The sequence below is a fragment of the Pan troglodytes genome, chromosome 13 (genome assembly GCF_028858775.2).
Source record: "Pan troglodytes isolate AG18354 chromosome 13, NHGRI_mPanTro3-v2.0_pri, whole genome shotgun sequence".
NCBI lineage: Eukaryota > Metazoa > Chordata > Mammalia > Primates > Hominidae > Pan > Pan troglodytes.
In genome coordinates, this window is record NC_072411.2 from 32,470,652 (window position 1) to 32,489,599 (window position 18,948).

At 41.9% G+C, this 18,948-nt stretch overlaps 1 pseudogene; it reads left to right on the forward strand.

Annotated features, from left to right (window-relative positions):
- The first annotated feature begins 1,887 nt into the window (after window positions 1–1,887).
- Window positions 1,888–18,948, forward strand: part of LOC744297 (POTE ankyrin domain family member G-like) — a 91,581-nt pseudogene continuing 74,520 nt past the window's right edge.

An 18,948-nucleotide genomic window follows, 5' to 3' on the forward strand; every position in this document is an offset into this window, starting at 1 on the left:
TAGGATAAATCCTTCATGAAACTGGTTAGGACAAGGAATTTTCAAATAGACATCAAAAGCACAAGCAACAAAAACAAAGATGTAATTACATTAAACTTGTCAAAATCACAATCAACAAAAGCAAAGATGTAATTACATAAAACTTAAAAACTTCTGCAAAGCACAGGAAGAAATCAGTAGAACGAAGAAACAACCCAGAGAATGGAAGAAAGTATTTGCAAACTATCCATCAGCCAAGGGGTTAATACACAAAATATATAAATAACTACTCAAAAGCAAAAATACAAATAATCTGATTTAAAAAAATCTACCCCAAATCTTTTTCTCCCACCATTATTTTCCCACCTTCTTTTCCCGATCGCCTTTGGCCTCCTCTCCCTCGCCACCCGTTTTCTTCCTCCATCTACCCCAAAACTTTTTCCCCACCATCATTTTGCAAAGCCTTCTCTGCTCTCTCACTCACCACCCTTTTCCCCATCCATTTACCCAAACACTTTCCCCACTGTTTTTTTCCCACCGTCTTATCCCCTTCTCCCTGGCCACCTTCTTTTTCCCCATCCCACTCTCATCACCCTCTTTTGCTCCTTCATCTAAGCAAAAACGTTTTCTCCCGTCTTTTCCCAAAGCCTTCTCCCCACTCCTGCCGCTCAACACTGTCTTTTCGCCCTTCATCTACCAGAAAACTGTTTTCCTCATCGTCTTTTCCCCCCGCTCCTCCTTGCCACTTCTCCATCTACCCGAAAACATTTCCCCATAGTCTTTTCGCAAAGCCTTCTCCCCACTCCTGCTCACCTCCCCCTTTTCTCTCTCCATCTATCCCCCAGAATAATCCCCACCGTCTTTTCAGTCTTCCCCCCTTCCCATTCGTCCTCTTCTTTGCCCTATCCTGCTTGCCACTCTCTTTTTTGCCTTCCATCTACCCCAAACTACTTTCCCATTTTTTCCCAACTCTCTTTCCCTGCTCCCTCTCATCACCCTCTTTCCTCCTCCTCGTTACCCTCTTTCCCCCCTCCATCTACCCAAACACTTTTTACCCACTGTCTTTTTTTTCTCCACCATTTTTCTTTTCTGCCCACTGTCTTTTGCAAAACCTTGTCTTTCTCCCGCTGGCTACCCTTTTCCCTTCCCCCACCTGTTACCCTCTTTTCCCCCTGTATCTACCCAAACCTTTTCTCCCCACTGTCTTTTCACAAAACCTTCTCTCCCTACTGCTCAACGCTGTTTCTCCCCCCGACCATCCTCTCTTTCCTCCTCCCCTTGACACCCTCTTTTCCTCCTCCATCTACCCATAAACTTTTTACCCACCATCTTTCTGCAACACCTTCCCTCCTTCGCGCTCCCCACCCTGTTTTTCCCCCACCATCTACCCAAAAACTTTTTCCCACCATCTTTTCCCCACTGTCTTTTTGCAACGCGTTCTCCTGCTCGCTAACTTCTTTTCCCTTTGGGACTAACCACCCTCTTTACCCCCTCCATCTATCCCAAAACTGTTTTCCTCTTCTTACCGCTCCCACCGCACTGCCGTCTCGGTCGCGGTCACCACCAGTTGCAGCGAGGCGAACCACAGTGGAGCGGCTCCAGCCTCCAATTACCCATTCCCGGTCCTCTAAGCCGGTCACTGAGCAGCTCCATAAGAAAGTACGGGAACCTGGAAGGGCCTGCCTTCCCTTCGGGAGCATTCATATACTGAGGTTATATATATATGAGGGTTCCTGGACTGCATGTTCTGATTGGATGAGAAAAACCCTCCAGGGTTACTCTGATTGGACTTTATTATCATGTTCTGATTGGATGAGAGCAAGTCTTGAGACAACCAATCACAGCATGAAAATAAAGTCCAATCAGAGTAGGCCTAGAGGTTTTTTCTCTCATCCAATCAGAACATGTAGTCCAGGAACTGCATGTGCGCGACCTCAGTACGTAAAGCATGCTGAGGCGGCGTCAGGTCATTTTAGGCTCTTCAGTTTCGTGTTTGGTATCCGGCATGGCTGCCACCTGTTTCTGGCTGGAGCCTCGGACACTGGCTCACTGCAGTTGGTGGTGTCGATAGAGCGGTAGGAGGGCGGTGGGCAGCGGGAGCTTCTCCTGCTGGGCAGGAAGATGAGTAGAAGGGAGCGGCACCGAGGCATGCTGGAGGCTGGAGCCTGAGCCACCCCGGCTCGCCTCGCTGCGGTTGGTGGTGACCTCAGACACTGCAGCTCGCCCAGAGTGGTAGAAATGTCCTGGTGTAGGTGAGTCATCTGGGGATGCACTGCCCGCCTGTGGGGGCAGGGGTTGGGTGTCCTATTGGGGCTCACTGCCCGAGGCTGCACTGCCTGTGTCAGGGGGCTGGTTGGGGGCACTCTCCGAGGTTGCATTGCTGGCGGTGGGGGGGGGCGGTGTTGGCTGGCTATCTGGGGCTACACTGCCCACAGTGGCGGGGGTGATGGGCGGGGGAGGCAGGTTGTGTGCACGAACGTGTACTGCTGGTGGCGGGGGATGGGTTAGGGGCGCTATTTTCTGCTGCACTGCCCAGGGCAAGGAGTGGGTTGGGTGGTTATTTGGAGCTACAATGTTGGTAGTGGGGGGTGGTTTAGGAGTGTTGTCGGGTGTTGCACTGCCCTTACTCAGGGTGCACTATCAGGAGCTCCCCTACCCGTGGCAGGGTGGGGGTGGCGATTTTGGGGCACTGTCTTGTGCAGCAACACCTGTGGCTGGGTCAGGTTGTGGGCACTATTGGGTGCTACACTGCCTGTGGAGGGGGTGGTTGGGGGGGTATTGGGGTTACACTGCCTGCAGCTGGCACAGGGTGTGTTGGGTGTGTTGTCCGGGGGCTACACTGTTGACGACAGGGGTCAGGTTAGGGGTGCTATGGGGGCTATACTGCCAGTGGTGTTGGTCGGCTGCGGAGGTGGTGGCAACAGCAACAGCCATGGTCTCCTTGCTCCTTCGGGTGACTCTTCTCCTTTCCGTACTCCAGACTCTAGAGGGTGATCTCTTCCTGCTTGTGCAATCTTGAGCATGGCGGGGCCCCCACACCCACTGTGGTTCTCCGGCCTGCACCTCCTGCCCACACCCCATGTTCTGTGTTGGGGAGACCACCTGGGACTACTGGGTGGGGATTAGTGGGCATCACGGGGGACTGTGGGAACAGGGCACTGTGGGTGGAGGTGTTAGGAACGGGAATCAGCAGTTGAGTGGGGAGGGCTGGCTGGGTCTGAGTTTCTCCTACTTCTGCTCCCTGAGGAGTGCAGCCCTGGTGGGCCCAGCAATTTCTGGCCAGTTGCACCTGGATGGGGGCGGTTTCAGCAAAGGCACTCACACACACCCCAGGCCCCAGTTCCTGGCCAGCTTTTGCCAGAAAGAGAGGCTGGACTTTGGAGGGTGGGTGTGAGTGCCTTAGCTGAAGCTGGTCCCTGCCACCCAGTGGCCAGCGTCACAAGGTGGGGCTTTAACGCTACCACTCCCTGCATCCCATTCTAGGCTTTTTTGGCTTTGCCCGTCTAGCTCCTCCAAGCCAGGCTGGAGGAGGAGGAGAAGGAATCACCTGTGATACAGTGGAGCCTGCATATGGTGTGACTCTGCAGCTCGCCTCATGTGATTGGTGGCAGCCACAGAGACTGCAGCTTGACAGGAGTGGTAGGAGGGTGCCCGCGGGGGCAAGGTGGTAGGAACCTTGTAGGGTGAGCTGCTGCATTGACGGCGACAGCAATTGTATTGGCATTGGTGCTAGTGGTGGTAGTGGCAGCAAGTCTGGGGGCCAGGAAGGGGGAGTAGGAGCGCTGCAGGGCCCAGCCCAACCTGGGGTGGGGAGGAACCTGCGGGTGCTGTACCATGGGCCTCGGTGGCAGTGGTGGAGGTGCACTTAGGGAAAGGGGTCCTCCCCCTTCTTTTGCAATCTCTGGAGAGTGCCCTCCTTCTGAGCTAGGCATGAGTGGCAGCATTGTCTCATTCTTAACAAAGTTTAGGGGGTCACAGTGTGTGTGTGTGTGTGTTTTTTTTTTTTTCCTTTCCTTTTGAGACAGAGTCTTGCTCTTTTGCCCAGGCTGGAGTGCAGTGGCGTGATCTTGGCTCACTGCAAGCTCCGCTTCCTGGGTTCATGCCATCCTCCTGCCTCAGCCTCCCTAGTAGCTGGGACTACAGGTGCCTGCCACCACGCCCAGCTAATTTTATTTTTGTAGTTTTAGTAGAGACGGGGTTTCACAGTGTTAGCCAGGATGGTCTAGATCTCCTGACCTCATGATCCACCCACCTTGGCCTCCCAAAGTGCTAGGATTACAGGCGTGAGCCACTGCACCCGGCCATTTTTTCCTTCTTTTTTGTTGTGATAGTCTTGGACTTTTTCAAATTTCGTGAATTGGGGAGGGGATAAAAGGTGTCATAATAGGCCTTCTAATTCCTGCACCTGTTCTTTTTGCTTTTCCTAGTCTGTATATTCTTCTCATCTTCTTGTTCCTCTTCATTTTCTTTTGCTGCTGCTTCTATTTCATGTTTCTATTCTTGTTTCTCCTCCTCTTTTTGTTTTCTTTATGCCAAGCAATGGCCTTAACAAACAACAAGCCAAAATTGTCATTGTGTTGTATTTTTAAAATAACTGGTCCCTTACTGTGTTTTAGGGATGAGAAAAAAAATCAGTTGTATAATTAGTTACTTGAATAGCTATGCTTTCATGATCGTGTTAACCCGCTTATGCTTAGTGTTACATTATTGGAACGCTATGTTCCAATAATATTCCATTATTGGAACGCTAAGCATGAGGGAGTTACTTACATCCTACTGCTCAAGGTCATTGACAAGGTCTGATTATTCACTCAGGCAAAAATTCAAAAAATTACAGCCTCTGGCATAAATGGGGTAATGTATTGTAAGTAGTTATTCAGAGAATCAAAAAATGAAGCATCACATAAAATATGGGTAGCAAACAGCCATTTCATCTCTCTCACATATTTGGAGCTATGCAAGAGTCACGGGGTAAGTTCTAATTTATGAGATTATTAAGTGAACCATATTGTCTTCATTTTCTTTCTCTGCCACCATTTCCTTTCTTTTCTTTTCTTTTTTTTTTTTTTTTGAGATGGAGTTTTTGCTCTTGTTGCCCAGGCTGGAGTGCAATGGGGCGATCTCGGCTCACTGCAATCTCCGCCTCCCGGGTTCAAGCAAGTCTCCTGCATCAGCCTCCCCAGTAACTGGGATTGTAGGCATGCACCACCATGCCCAGCTAACTTTGTGTTTTTAGAAGAGATGGGGTTTCTCTGTGTTGGTCAGGCTGGTCTTGAACTCCCAACCTCAAGTGATCCACCTGCCTCAGCTTCCCAAGTGCTGGGATTGGACGTGTGAGCCACCACACCTGGCTCTCTGCCACCACTTTCAAGAGTATTGTCATCTGCCTGAGCAAACCTGGTTCATCACCACCTCTTTGCAAGAGAAAAAGAAGTGGGGAGAATCCTGTGTAATTTTTTTCTTTTCTTTTTTTTTGAGATGAAGTCTCACTCTTTTCCCCCAGGCTGGAGTACGATGGCTCGATCTCGGCTCACTGCAACACCCACCTCCTGGGTGAAAGCAGTTCTTCTGCCTTGGCCCCCTGAGTAGCTGGGATTATAGGTGCCTGCCACCACACCTGGCTAATTTTTGTATTTTTAGTAGAGATGGGGTTTCACCATGTTGGCCAGGCTGGTCTAGAACACCTGACCTCAGGTGATCCACCCACCGTGGCCTCCCAAAGTGCTGGGATTAGAGGCATGAGCCACTGCACCCAACCATGTATGTTTTAAGGCAAAGATTCACAACCAAAAAACAAGGCTTTATTGACTTCTGTCTCTAGGAACTTGCAGTGTTGAGCCCTCTTTTATTCCTAGTATTACTACTTTTGGTGTGAACTTTTTATTTTTATTTTACTGACTCCTTTAGAAGTTTATGCATTTTCTTGACTGCTTTGAAGACAATCTATATTGTATCATTTTTCAAGCCCATAGAAATGTGTAATGCCTATAATTTGGACACTTGTTATTTTTAAGGTTATGAGCATGTAATATACTGTTGATACATGGAAGAATATGTATAAATACCACTAGATAGCTTATATTGAAGAGATAATATCTAAATTTTTGTCCAGAGTTGATTGGGTGCAGTTTCGTAGCGGTGTTTCTTAATACATTGTGTCCATGTTTTAAAACATATAGAAATTTGAATACTGTTTAACCTCATATAGTCCTTGTTTATAGGTTTAATATTTCTAAAGACTAAAGGCATCACAGCTCCCTTTAACATACAGTAATACTAACAAAATTTGAGATATACAGGGTTAGAATCCAACAAATTCAAAGGAAAATTGTTAAATTATATAGCTGTAGAGCAGGAATGAAACCCAGGTTCTAAGTTCCAAGGGGGCCATGAGCTACCATACAGGTGCATCAGTGACTGGGCATAGAGTTGGCAAAATTATGTAAAAGAGTGAGCTGTGGATCCTGATTATGTGAACATGAATTTTTCAACTGCATGGTGCCTCAGTTTATCCATCATTGCAGTGGGGACAGTAGTAAGTTTTTTTCTGCTCAGTTGTCTGAATTATTATCCCGGTCTGTCTTGTTGCCACTCTTGATGCCCACATGAGAGGATCTAAGGTAATTTCTGACACCTGGGACTCCTTAAGGAAAAACAAGATTCCACAAACCCCGTTTTAGGAGAAACCTCTGTTTTCACCATGGAACCCCAATAACTTTAAGCAGACAGGTCTCTCTCAAAAATCTAAGGCTCTCCTCTGTTTTGCCTTGCGTTGTCTGACCTTTTTGGTTTGGGTGGGCATCAGAAATTAGTAGGGGAGAGAGATCTAAAGAAAATTGTGGATATGAAGATGTATTTATTGTAAGAAATGTTATGAAGGAAAGAAATGTTATATGAGAGAGGATCTTATATGGCAAATGGTTGTCCTAAAGTAGAATGACTAATTACGAAAGAAGGAAATACAGGTCTGGTCAGATAAATTTAATCATGTCATAGATAGTCTGTGGAAGTTGTGTTATGGTTCATAAAATGGGAAAGAAAAACTGAACAACTGCTAGATCTTTTCTTGTCTAGAAGTGTTGTGTATGTGATGTATATATAATGGCTCGGCTTAAAAGAAAATGAAAGCTCTTAAATATTTTGTCAGAAAAATAGAAGCTGTAATGCCTTTTATTTCATGTGACTTCAGTGATCTTTGGGAAATAAAGACAGTGTTAAATCAGTTAAAATCAGTGGTAAAATAAAAATATCTTCAAAATTTATCCATTTGGTCTAATTGAAGTCAGAGGTTAAGTTTTAGAAGCGCTTTAATGTCATAAATTGATTCTTTGACTTTGGAAAATAGTTTCATTTACCTGGTTTGGAGCCGTTAGATTTGTAGATAAGGTCTCCGGACAGGTGGAGTTAGCCATGTCTCCTAGCTATGCTGGAAGGAGTCAGATTTTATCTGCAGTTCTGTCTTGTATCCTAGACTCTGCGCCTGGTATGCAATTAAAACTTACGCTGCTGCTAATCTCTGGGTTCCATTTAAAATCCTTCCATCACATGAATACTATCCCCTGTACTAAATTTTTCCATAATTAAATACTTAGAATCATTTTTGCTGACTTGACCCAATCATTAGTGATATATTTTAAAAACGCTTATAATGTGTCACAATATATTTAGCAAATGTAGGGAATGACGTTTTTACTTTTGTCAGCATTTACATAGCATTTATGTAGCAATGCTATCTCAAGTATTTTTAGTCATTTAAATGTTAGATAATAGATATGCTTTTGATTCCATTGTTTCTATGTAAATATAATTATGAGATATTTAGTAAATAGTATCAATTACATGTTTCACTTATAGAATATACTAATAAAGTTAGGATTATTTTTATATGCTACATCATATTTACTTGTTGGCTTTACAATAACTTAGAAATAATATTCTGGATTAACTGTGTGACTCATGAGAGGGAGTTTGTGCAAGTATAGTCTTTCCAAATTTTTACTAGATTTTTCAGGACTTAATGCTAGAACTGTGAGAACAAGGTAATAAATAAGCATATCTGTTAATATCACCTTTGGTCAACTCTTGGCTAGACCCAATGATAATGTAGGAATTAACATAACTTTTCCTACTAAAGGTGTTGGATTTGTTCTGAGAGACCACAAAGTCATTGACAAAGTTTAAAAATCATTAGATTAAAAACTTATAGTGCGTTTGAAATTGTTTTGTAGAAAAATATCCTGGTTTACATTGATAGGTTTTTTTTTAATAAGAACTAGATCAAGAGAAAGGGAGAGTAGTGATAAATGTCCATGTTTTCAAGTTGAAAAGTAACAGTGTATTACAACAGATGGATTTGATGTCAAATTACAAATGCTGAGAACATTATATGTAATTGACTTGCCAGAGTAATTATACAAGGCAAAGAAAGGAAAGGCATCTAAATAGGAAAGGAAGGGGTGAGATTGTCTGTGTTTTAGACTCCACAAAAAACCCCCTATAGCTGATAAACACTATATTCAATAAAGTTGAAAGTTACAAAATTAACATACAAATAGTATTCTGGTTTCTATACACCAGTGACAAACTATTATCTGAAAAATAAGATAATTCCATTTATAGTAGCAACAAAACAAATATATAAATAAAAGAGCAAAGAGTAATTTTAATGAAGGATGTGAACGATTTGTATACTGAAAATTATAGCACATTGATGAAAGAAATTGAAAGTGACAAATAGAAAAACATCCTATATTTATCAATTGAAAAAATTAATATTGTTAAAATTTCAATGCTATTCAAAGCATTCTACAGATTAAATGCAACCACTATCAAATTCCAATGTCATTCTTCACAGAAATAGAAAAATTAGTCCTAAAATCTGATTGGAACCACAAAAGATGCTGAAAAACCAAAGCAATCTTTAGCAAAAAGAACAAACCTGGAGGCATCAGACTACCTAATATTTGACAAAGCAAACAAAAGAAAATGGGAAAGGACACCCTATTCAAATATGGTGCTGGCATAATTGGCAAGCCACATGCAGAAAAATGAAACCATTCTTCAAAAGGTTAAATACGGAATTACCACATGACTCAGTAAATTCAGTCCTATGTATACACTAAAAATAAATTAAAACAAATGCCTTACACATACAAGTATTTATAGCAACAAAAAGTAGGAAATAACAGAAATGTCCATGAATTTTGGAGTGGATTATTAAAATGTGGTCTGTCCATAAAATAAAATATTATTTGGCAATGAAAAAGAAAAACATATTAATACATGCTCCAAAATGGATGAACATTGAAAACATGATAAATGAAAGTAGTGAGTCACATGTAACTATGTTATTATGATTCCACTTACATGAAATGTCCAGAATAGGCAAATCCTTCCAGAATAGGCAAATTCTTCCACAATAGGCAAATTCTTAGTTAGGAAGTAGATGGATGATTGCCTAGGGCTGGGAGGGGTTTAAAGGAAGAATGGGGAAAATGGGAAAAGATTGCTAGTGGGTGCAAGGTTTCTTTTAAGGAGCGTGAAAATGTTCTAAAATTACATTATGGCGATTGTTTACCCAGTTAATACAGTTAAAAAAAAGTGAATTTTATACTTTAAATGGGTGAGTTAAATAATATATAAATTATATCTCAATGAACATGTGAAAAAAGTTAAAAAATATGTGGTATGCATAAACAAAAAGTTCTTCGTTTTATTTCCATAGGGTTTTGGGGAAAAGGTGGTGTTTGATTATATGAGTAAGTTCTTTAGAGGTGATTCCTGAGATTTTGGTGCACCCAACACCTGTGCAGTATACACTGTATACAATTTGTAGCCTTATATTCCCTACCCCCTCCCACCCTTTCTCCCAAGTCCCCAAAGTTCTAGTATTCTAATGCCTTTGCATCCTTATAGCTTAGCGCCCTCTTCTAGCGAGAGCATATGGTTTGCTTTTCCATGCTTACGTTACTTCACTTAGAATAATAGTCTCTGAGCCCATCCAGGTTGCTGTGAATGCCATTATTTTTTTCCTTTTTATGACTAAATAGTATTCCATAAGATATATGTATGTATGTATGTATACGTTTATATATATACATATCACAATTTCTTAATCTACTCATTGATGGGCATTTGGGCTGGTTACATCCTTTTGCTATTGTGAATTGTGCTGTTTTACACTTGTGTGTGCAAGCATCTTTTTTATATAATGACTTCTTTTCTCCTCTGGGTAGATACCCAGTAGTGGAATTGCTGGATTAAATGGTAGTTCTACTTTTAGTTCTTTAAGAACTATATTTACCATAGTGGTTGTACTAGTTTACATTACCACTAGCAGTATAAAAGTGTTCCCTTTTCACCAAATGCCCACCAATATTTTTTATTTTTTGATGTTTTGATTATGGCCGTTCTTGTAGGAGTAAGGTGGCATGGCATTGGGTGTTTTTTTTTGAGATGGTGTCTGCTCTGTTGCCAGGCTGGAGTGCAGTGGTGCAACCTTGGTTTACTACAGCTTCCACCTCCCGGGTTCAAGTGATTCTCCTGCCTCAGCCTCCCGAGTAGCTGGGACTACAGGTGCCTGCCACCACGCCTGGCTAATTTTTGTATGGTTTTCACCATGTTGGCCAGGGTGGTCTTGATCTCTTGGCCTTGTGATCCACCCACCTCAGTCTTCCAAAGTGTTGGATTTCAGGCGTGAGCCACCACTCCCGGCCTGACATTGTGGTTTTGATTTGCATTTCCCTGATCATTAGTGATGATGAGCATTTCTTCATGCTTGTTGGCCATTTTTTATATCTCCTTTTGAGAATTGTCTATTCAAGTATTTAGCCCATTATTTGAAGGGATTGGTTTTTTTTCCTGCTAATTTGAGTACCTTGTAGATTCTGGATATTAGTCCTTTGTCAGATATATAGATTGTGAAGATTTTTCTCCCTTTCTGTGGGTTGTCTGTTTACTCTGCTAATTGTTTCTTTTGCTGTGCAGAAACTTTTTGGCTTAATTAAGTCTCGCCTGTTTATCTTCATTTTGTTGTCACAGTTGCTTTTGGGTTCTTGGTCATGAAGTCTCTGCCTAAGCCAATGTGTAGAAAGGGTTTTCCAATGTTACCTTCTAGAATTTTTATGGTTTCAGGTCTCAGATTTAAGTTGACTTTTGAATAAGGTAAGAGATGGGGATCCAGTTTCATTTCTTGGGATGTAGCTTGCTAATTATCCAAGCACCATATGTTGAGTAGGGTGTCGTTTCCCCACTTTATATTGTTGTTTGCTTTGTCAAAGACCAGTTGGCTGTAAGTATTTGGGTTTGTTTCTGGGTTCTCTATTCTATTCCATTGGTCTGTGTGCTTATTTTTATACCAGTATTATGCTGTTTTGCTGACTATGGCCTTGTAGTATAGATTGAAGTCAGGTAATATAATGCCTCCAGATTTGTTCTTTCTGCTTAGTCTTACTTTGGCTATGTGGGCTCTGTTTTGATTCCATATGAATTTTAGAATTATCAGGAGTCGGCACCGTGGCAGCTTTGGGATAACTTGAGGGCGCATCCTGGGGAAGAAACACCTCCTGTCCATGGTGCTGACTGCTGAGGACAGCGCTTCGGCATGCCTTCTCCGTGGCCCAGCTTCTTTGGTGCATTTTTCTTTCATGGTGAGTACAGAAGCTTTCGTTTTCTGGAATGCCCTGTGTATTTCTGCTAGATTCTCACTCCTTTTTCTTTTCTCTCTTGATATCTTACCATTAATTTTACAGTAATACTCATTCCCTGAGGGCTTTTGAGGTTGGAATGTGTAGGAGGCTTTAGGGCTGTTTCTGAGGGAGACTCCCCATGTAGGTGGAGAGAGAGGAAAGCTCTGGCTGTGGGAGGAAGGGGAAGCCCGGCCCAGGTGGGGTGTAGGGGCCAGGCCCCAGTTTGGCTGCCTTGCTTTCAAGCCTCAGGTGGAAGGAAAGGATCCAACTTAGCCTCCAGGGTTTGCTAATTTTGGAGATACGGTCTCGCCCTGTTTTTGGAGATACGGTCTCACCCTGTTGCCCAGGCTGGCGTGCAGTGGTGGATCTCAGTTCACTGCAACCTCCATTTTCTGGGCTCAAGGGATTCTCCAGCCTTAGCCTTTCCAGTATCTGGGCCTATGCCCCACGCCCAGCTATTTTTTTTTTTTTTTTTTTTTTGGTAGCGACGGGGTTTCGCCATGTTGTCTAGGCTTGTCTCAAACGTCTGAGCTCAAAGCAATCCTCCCGCCTCAGCTTACCAAAGTGCTGGGATTACAAGCGTGAACTACTGCACCTGGTCTGCTGAATTTTTAAATCCGTGTCCCTGACGTCGGGACACAGGGGTCACATTTCTCCACTCCCTGCAGTGCCTGCCTCACTGTATCCCTCTAGTCATGGCCACCTGACCGGGGGAAGGGACCTTACGTGTGGTTTACTGTCCTCTTGGCAGAAATGTCTATTCAGGGTCCCTGCTCAGTTTTGGGTGGATCATTGTTTTTTTTGTTGCTACTTAGTACTGTTAATGTGTTGTGTATTTTCCATAACAACCCCTTAGCCAATAGGTGATTCCTCAAAACGTTCTCCCAGCCTTTCTTTTTGGGTTCATTTTTTCCTTTTCCTTGGAAAAACTTTTCACTTTGATGTAGCCATGCATGTTTTCTTATGGCCAGGCATGATGGCTCATGCCTGTAATCCAAGCACTTTGCAAGGCCGAGGTGGGCAGATCACTTGAGCCAAAGAATTTGAGACCAGCCTAGGCAACATGGCAAAACTTCTTCTCTACAAAAAATACAAAAAAATTAGCCAGGCATGGTGGTGTGTGCCTGTAGTTCTTCCAGCTGTTCAGGAGGCAGAGGTGGGAGGATCACTTGTGCCGGAGAGGTCAAGGCTGCAGTCAGCCATGATCATGCCACTGCACTCCAGCCTGAGTGACAGAGTCCCTATAGTTATCACTTCTATGATTCCCTCAAATTTTCTAACAATTTTTTTGAGACAGAGTCTCATTCTGTTACCCAGGCTGGAGCACAGCGGCATATCAGGGATTGTGAGTCCTCCAACTTAGTTTCTATTTCTCAGGGTTCCTTAGACATTCAGGGCCATTTGTGGTTCCATGTGATCATCAGCATTGTGTATTCACATTTCTTAAATTTCTGTGCATAATAAAGTATATAATTAGAGAGTATGCTGGGACTGTTGTTCCTCTGGGACATTTTGATTCATGTATTTTTTAATAATGATCAGATCAGGGTACGTGGCATATCTGTTCTCTCATACAGGTATTCTTCTTTTGTGAGAACATTGGAATTGCTCCCTTCTAGCTTTTCTGAAAAATATAGTATTTTGTTAACCAGAATCACCGAGCTGTGGTATAGAACACAAGAATGTATTTGTCTTAACTAACTGCAACTTTGTTTCCATAACCAATCCTCCCATTCCCTCCTTCCCTCTCCTCAGAAAACTGCTACTGTGCCTTCTACTTATCGAAGGCAAAGTTTTCTGGATTCCATATAAGTGAGATGAATCTGCTTGTTTTTCTATGCCTGGCTTATTTTATTTAACATATTTTCCAGGTTCATCCATATGGCTCCAAATGAAAATTACGTTAGTTTGTTATGGTTGAAGAGTATTGCGTTGTGCAGATAAATACTGCAGTTTCCTCATCCCTCCATCTGTGGATGAACAGGTAGGTTGATTCCATATCTTCTATATTGTGAATACTGTCATGAAACATGGGAAGGCAGGTCACTCCTTAAGGTACTGGTTTCCTTTGCTTTAAATGCATACTCAGTGTGAGGAACATCCCAACTTTTTCACAGTATATTCACTAATTCACATTGGCATCAACAGCATATATGAGTTTCCCTTTCTGTAAATCTACATTGGCTGCTACTTTCCAAAAATGTTGTTGCTGTTTTTGGTAATATTCATTCTCAGTGGAGTTTGATGGTATCTGATGTTGGAGTGTGATTCTGACTCACATGTTTGGAGTATTTAGTGATGTGGAGAAACTTTTTTTTTCACCTGTGAATCAGTCTCATGGCCTTTGCAGAAGTGGTTGTGCAGGTCCTTTGCATATTTTTAGCTTGTGTATTTTTTTTTAAATCTTTTCTCCACTTAGTAGCTTTAGTGCTTGAATATGTTAGACAGCAACCCCTTCCAAAATTACGATTTTCCACAATTTTAACCCAATCATCCTTTCCGCCAAGGTAAGATGCTTTCTCTTTGGGTTCATTGTTTTCTCCCCAATGCAGCAGCTCTGAAGTGTTGGTCTCACAGGTGTATATTTGCTTTTGTCAGCAGGGATTTCTGTGTCCAATCAGAGAGGGGAAAAAAGAGATCACAAAGTCATTGTATTGTGTATAGGTATTTTGCCTGTGAGTCCATGTGGTATTTGGTTTTCTGTTACTGTGTTAGTTTGCTTAGCATAGTGACCTGCAGATCCATCCTTATTGCTGCCAAAGCCATTAAGTTTTTTTAAGCTATGTAGGATGTTGTGGTATCTATGTACAGCACTTTTAAAACATGCAATCAACTGTTAAGGGGGGACATAGGTCGATGTTATTTTATATTTCCATGTGAATAGCACTTTCAAGAACATACCCATGCCTGTGTCATTTTGAAAGGAGGATTTATGATTTGTTTTCCTTTGTGTAGATACCGAGCTATGCGATTGCTCATTTGGATGGTAGTTCTACGTTCTTTGAGGAACCTCCAAACCACTTCTCATAGTGTGAGAACTAGTTTTTATTCCCAAGAGTGTAGCGGGGTTTGCTTTCCTCCACTGCCTTGCCACCATGTAAATATTTGGACTTAGGACAAATGGCCATTCTGACCGATGTGAGATGATATCTCTGTTCATGAGAGTTGCATTTCTCTGATGATGAGTGATGTTGAGGTGTTTGTTCATATTCTCTACCCATTGTTTGAATAGTTTGTTTTTCTGCCTCTTGATTTTTTTAAGGTCACGTTAGAGTCTGGCTGTCAGACCTTGGTGAGAAGCATAGTTTGGGAACATTTTCTCCCATCCGGTAGCCTGTATGTTTACTGTGCCGGTGATGTATTTTGCTATCTGGCAGTGTTATAGTTTCTTAGGCCCAGCTTGTCCTTTTGGTTTTTCTTGCTGTTGCTTTTTGTCTAAATGCTTTCCAAAGTCCGTATTGAGAAAGATATGTCCTAGGTTTCCTTGTAGGACTTTTTATAGTTTGAGGTCTTCTGCTGAAATGTTTCATTGACCTTGGGTTAGTTTTTGCATCTGATGAGAGTTAAGGCTCCAGTGTTGTTTATCTGCATGTGTCTAGCCACCTAGCCCAGTGCCCTTCACTGCATAGCGAGCCTTTTGTCCATCTGACCTTTGGTGTTTCAGCATGGCTTTGGAGTTTCAGGGCATTTTGTGGTCCCATGGGAATTTTAGCATTGTTTCTCTATGTTGCTTTCAAGAAACAAAATTAGCCCTGTCCTAAAGATGGACAACTAGAGGGTCGAGTGGGACATTTGGGTCCATGCATGCATCGTATAGGGATGAAATCAGGGTATTTAGCGTCATTTTTTGCCTTGTAGAGTTTTCATGTCTTTGAGTAAGGAGAGCGAGAACCCTCCTTTCTGGCTGTCTTGAAAACTACCCTTTGGTAAAGTTTTCCATAATCATCCTGCTGAGGAATAGAAAAGCAGGTTTCATTCCTCTTACGCAACGTGTCACTTTGTACCTGTTTCCTATGCCCACCCATGCCCAGCCTTCTGTTCCAACCCTGGCAAGCACGATGGTGCTTTGTAGGTCTGTGTGAGATAAAGTTTCCTAGATTCCTCATGAGTGAGGTGATGCGAGGTTTGTCTTTCCCTGCCTAGTGTGTTTCATTTACCATAATGTCCTCCAGGTTCCACAGTGTTGCCACGGATGACCTGATTTCAGTACCCGTGTCTGGCTGTAGAGTATCTGGTCATGACTGGATACTGCAGTTTCTGGATCTCATCCTCTGTGGGTGGACAGGTAGGTTGATTCCTTATCTTGGCTATTGCGACTGGTTCCGCAGTCAGCGTGGGAAGGCAGATGTGTCTTCCGTGTACTGATTCATGTGATTCCAGTAGCAGCACAGCTCAGTGAAATGGTCGTCATATTTTTAGTTTTCTGAGGAACCTCCTGCCTCTGTAGTGTGCGTACCAATTTACCTGTTAACAGTTGTGGATAAGAGAGCTCTCCTCTTTGGAAATTCACGGCAGCGTTTGTGGTTTCCCTTCTTTTAAGATACATGAAGGTCTTTGTTATACTCATTCCACCGAGAGAGACACAGTATCTGAGTCTTTTTCTGATTTTCATTTTTGCCATGATTAGTGTTGTTAACCAGGTGTTAACAAGCATACTTGTTTTCAGTTTTATGTGTTCTTTGCAGAAAAGCCTCTTTGGTTTCTTTATCCAGTTTTGGTTTGGTAATTAATTTCTGTTTTCTGGTGTTTTTTGCTAGTTAGTAAGTTAGTTACTTACACCTTTTCCAAAAAATGGCTCATCAGCTGTGTTTTTCTCCAAACGCTTCTTATGATCCTTTGTATGTTTCTTTCTTTTCATTCATGTTTTTCATTCTTTCTTGCCCACAAGCCATGTAGTCTGATGCAGTTTCAGGTGTGTGCAGTGTTCTGGTTTTCCATTATGTTGGTGACTGATGAAGTTAAAGAAATTCACTAGCATATGCTTCTAGGATGGTAGAGAGCAGTTTACAGCCTGAGACCCATCGCTAGGTAAGAAACTGGTTTTGGATTCTGTCTTGCAAATTCCTTTTAAAGAATAAAGTTAACATTTAACAACCAGCTGGTGTTAATTTGTGCTTACACTTAGAGTGCTCAGAAATAATAATTTGTGTGACCATTGTTAGTTTAGCAGCATTTTGTCCTCGCTGAAATATGGTAATAAGATTAAAAGAGTTTTGTTTAAAGGAGCACAATTGTGTAAAAGCTTAATTAAAAGGGTAACATCCAGATGTGTGTGCATGTGTGTGTTTGTATTTGGAAGACCTTCATGTTTTTGTTTTTGTTCTGTTTGTTTTTTTACTCTTCTAAGACCTTGTCTTTTTGTTGTTGTTGAGCAAATGTGTTTATTTTATTTTTTGTCTTTTTCTTCTCAGTTGACTGAATTCTGTTTTCACTTGATTTTTTTTTTGACTAAAATAGTTATTGCAACAGAGGCTACTACTCTTGGGTTTTTAAGGAAGAGTGTAGTTTAATTTGGCTCGAAGAAAAATATTAGTGTCTTCCTGTAGCACCATCGGACTCTTTCTGTGCTTTATGAAGTAAATTTTGCTATTTGATTTTCACCTGAGTTGTTTCCTTTAATGTTTAAATTTAAGGCTGTTTAGTTTGACAGCTGCCTAGGGTTGTGAAACAAGTTATCAAGAATCTGAAAGTCTAAGATAGAAAAAAAGGGTGGAGGTCTTTAAATCTATAAAATGTACTGTGACAGCCCAATGCATTCACCTTGCCCACTGCCTAGACAGAACCAATTTATCAAGACAGAGGAATTGCAGTGGAGAAGGAGTAACTCACGCAGAGCCGGCTGTGTGGCAGACCAAAGTTTATTACTCAAATCGGTCTCCCCGAGCATTTGGGGATCAGAGTTTTTAAAGATATTTGGTGGGTAGGGGCTTGGGAATTGGGGAGTGCTGATTAGTCAGGTTGGAGATGGAATCATAGGGGGTTGAAGTTAGCTTTTCTTGCTGTCTTCTATTCATGGGTGTGATGGCACAACTGGTTGGGCCAGATTACCAGCCTGGGCAGGGTCTGCAACACATAATAAGCCCTGATCTTAGGTTTTACAGTAGTGATGTGATGTTACCTGCAGGAGCAGTTTGGGGAGGTTCAGACTTTTGGAGCCAGAGACTGCATGACCCCTAAACTGTACATTCTAATCTTGTAGCTAATATGTTAGTCCTGCAAAGGCAGACTGCTCCCCAGGCAAGAAGGGGTTCTTTTCAGGAAAGGGCTATTACCAATTTGCTTTCAGAGTCGAACCGTGGACCAAATTCCTTCCCAAAGTTAGTTGAGCTTACACCCAGGAATGAACAAGGACAGCTTAAGGGTTAGAAGCAAGATAGAGTAGGTTAGGTCTGATTTCTTTCACTGTCATAATTTCATTAGTTATAATTTTGTAAAGGCGGTTTCAGTACTTCCATCGATATGCCTAACAGATTTTTATATGTATTTGTGTGTTGTATACAGGATGTTCCACTACCAAAAATATATAAAAGAGCTCTAATTAATTGGCTTAAAGAAAAATAAAAGTACTTAAGTTAGATACTAAAAAAGACTAGTCAAATGGTTTTTCAACTTTATGTAACTTAAGTAAAATCTTTAATAAATAAGCTAGCTTTAAAATTATTGTAAAACAATATTAGAAATGTCTTAAGAATTGGCAGCATACATTTTTGTTTACATTTAGTAATCAACCGATTTCATACATATTCCTGCCAAATACTATAAGGTGTCAAAATTTGGCATCGGGGGGTTTTCAAAACTATAAACCCAGCCCAAAATGGAATGATCTTTACTTGAGTAATTTTTAATAAGTAAGACATTGATATGGGTTTAATAAAAATAGCTGCATGTTGAATTTAGTAAGATTACTAGCACTTCTAATCCTGTGGCTTTTGGCAGTCTAGTCCACAGACAGTAAGGAAAGGACTGTTACTGCCTTTGTTTCAAAGCTAAACTATAAACCAGGTTCCTCCCAGTGTCAGTTCGGCCTATGTGCAGGAATGAACAAAGACGGTTTGGAGGTTATGAGCAAGATGGAGCCAGTTAGGCCAAATCTTTTTTCACTGTCTCAGTTATAATTTTGCAGTGGTGGTTTCATAACTTTAAATCATGACTATCACAGATTTCATAAATAATCTAGGTAAACAATTAGGTAAATGTAATGGGATAAGTACTTGTAGACAAACATCATAATTTAGAATATAAAGTAAAATTAAATAATAGATATTTCATTATTTGGGTATTT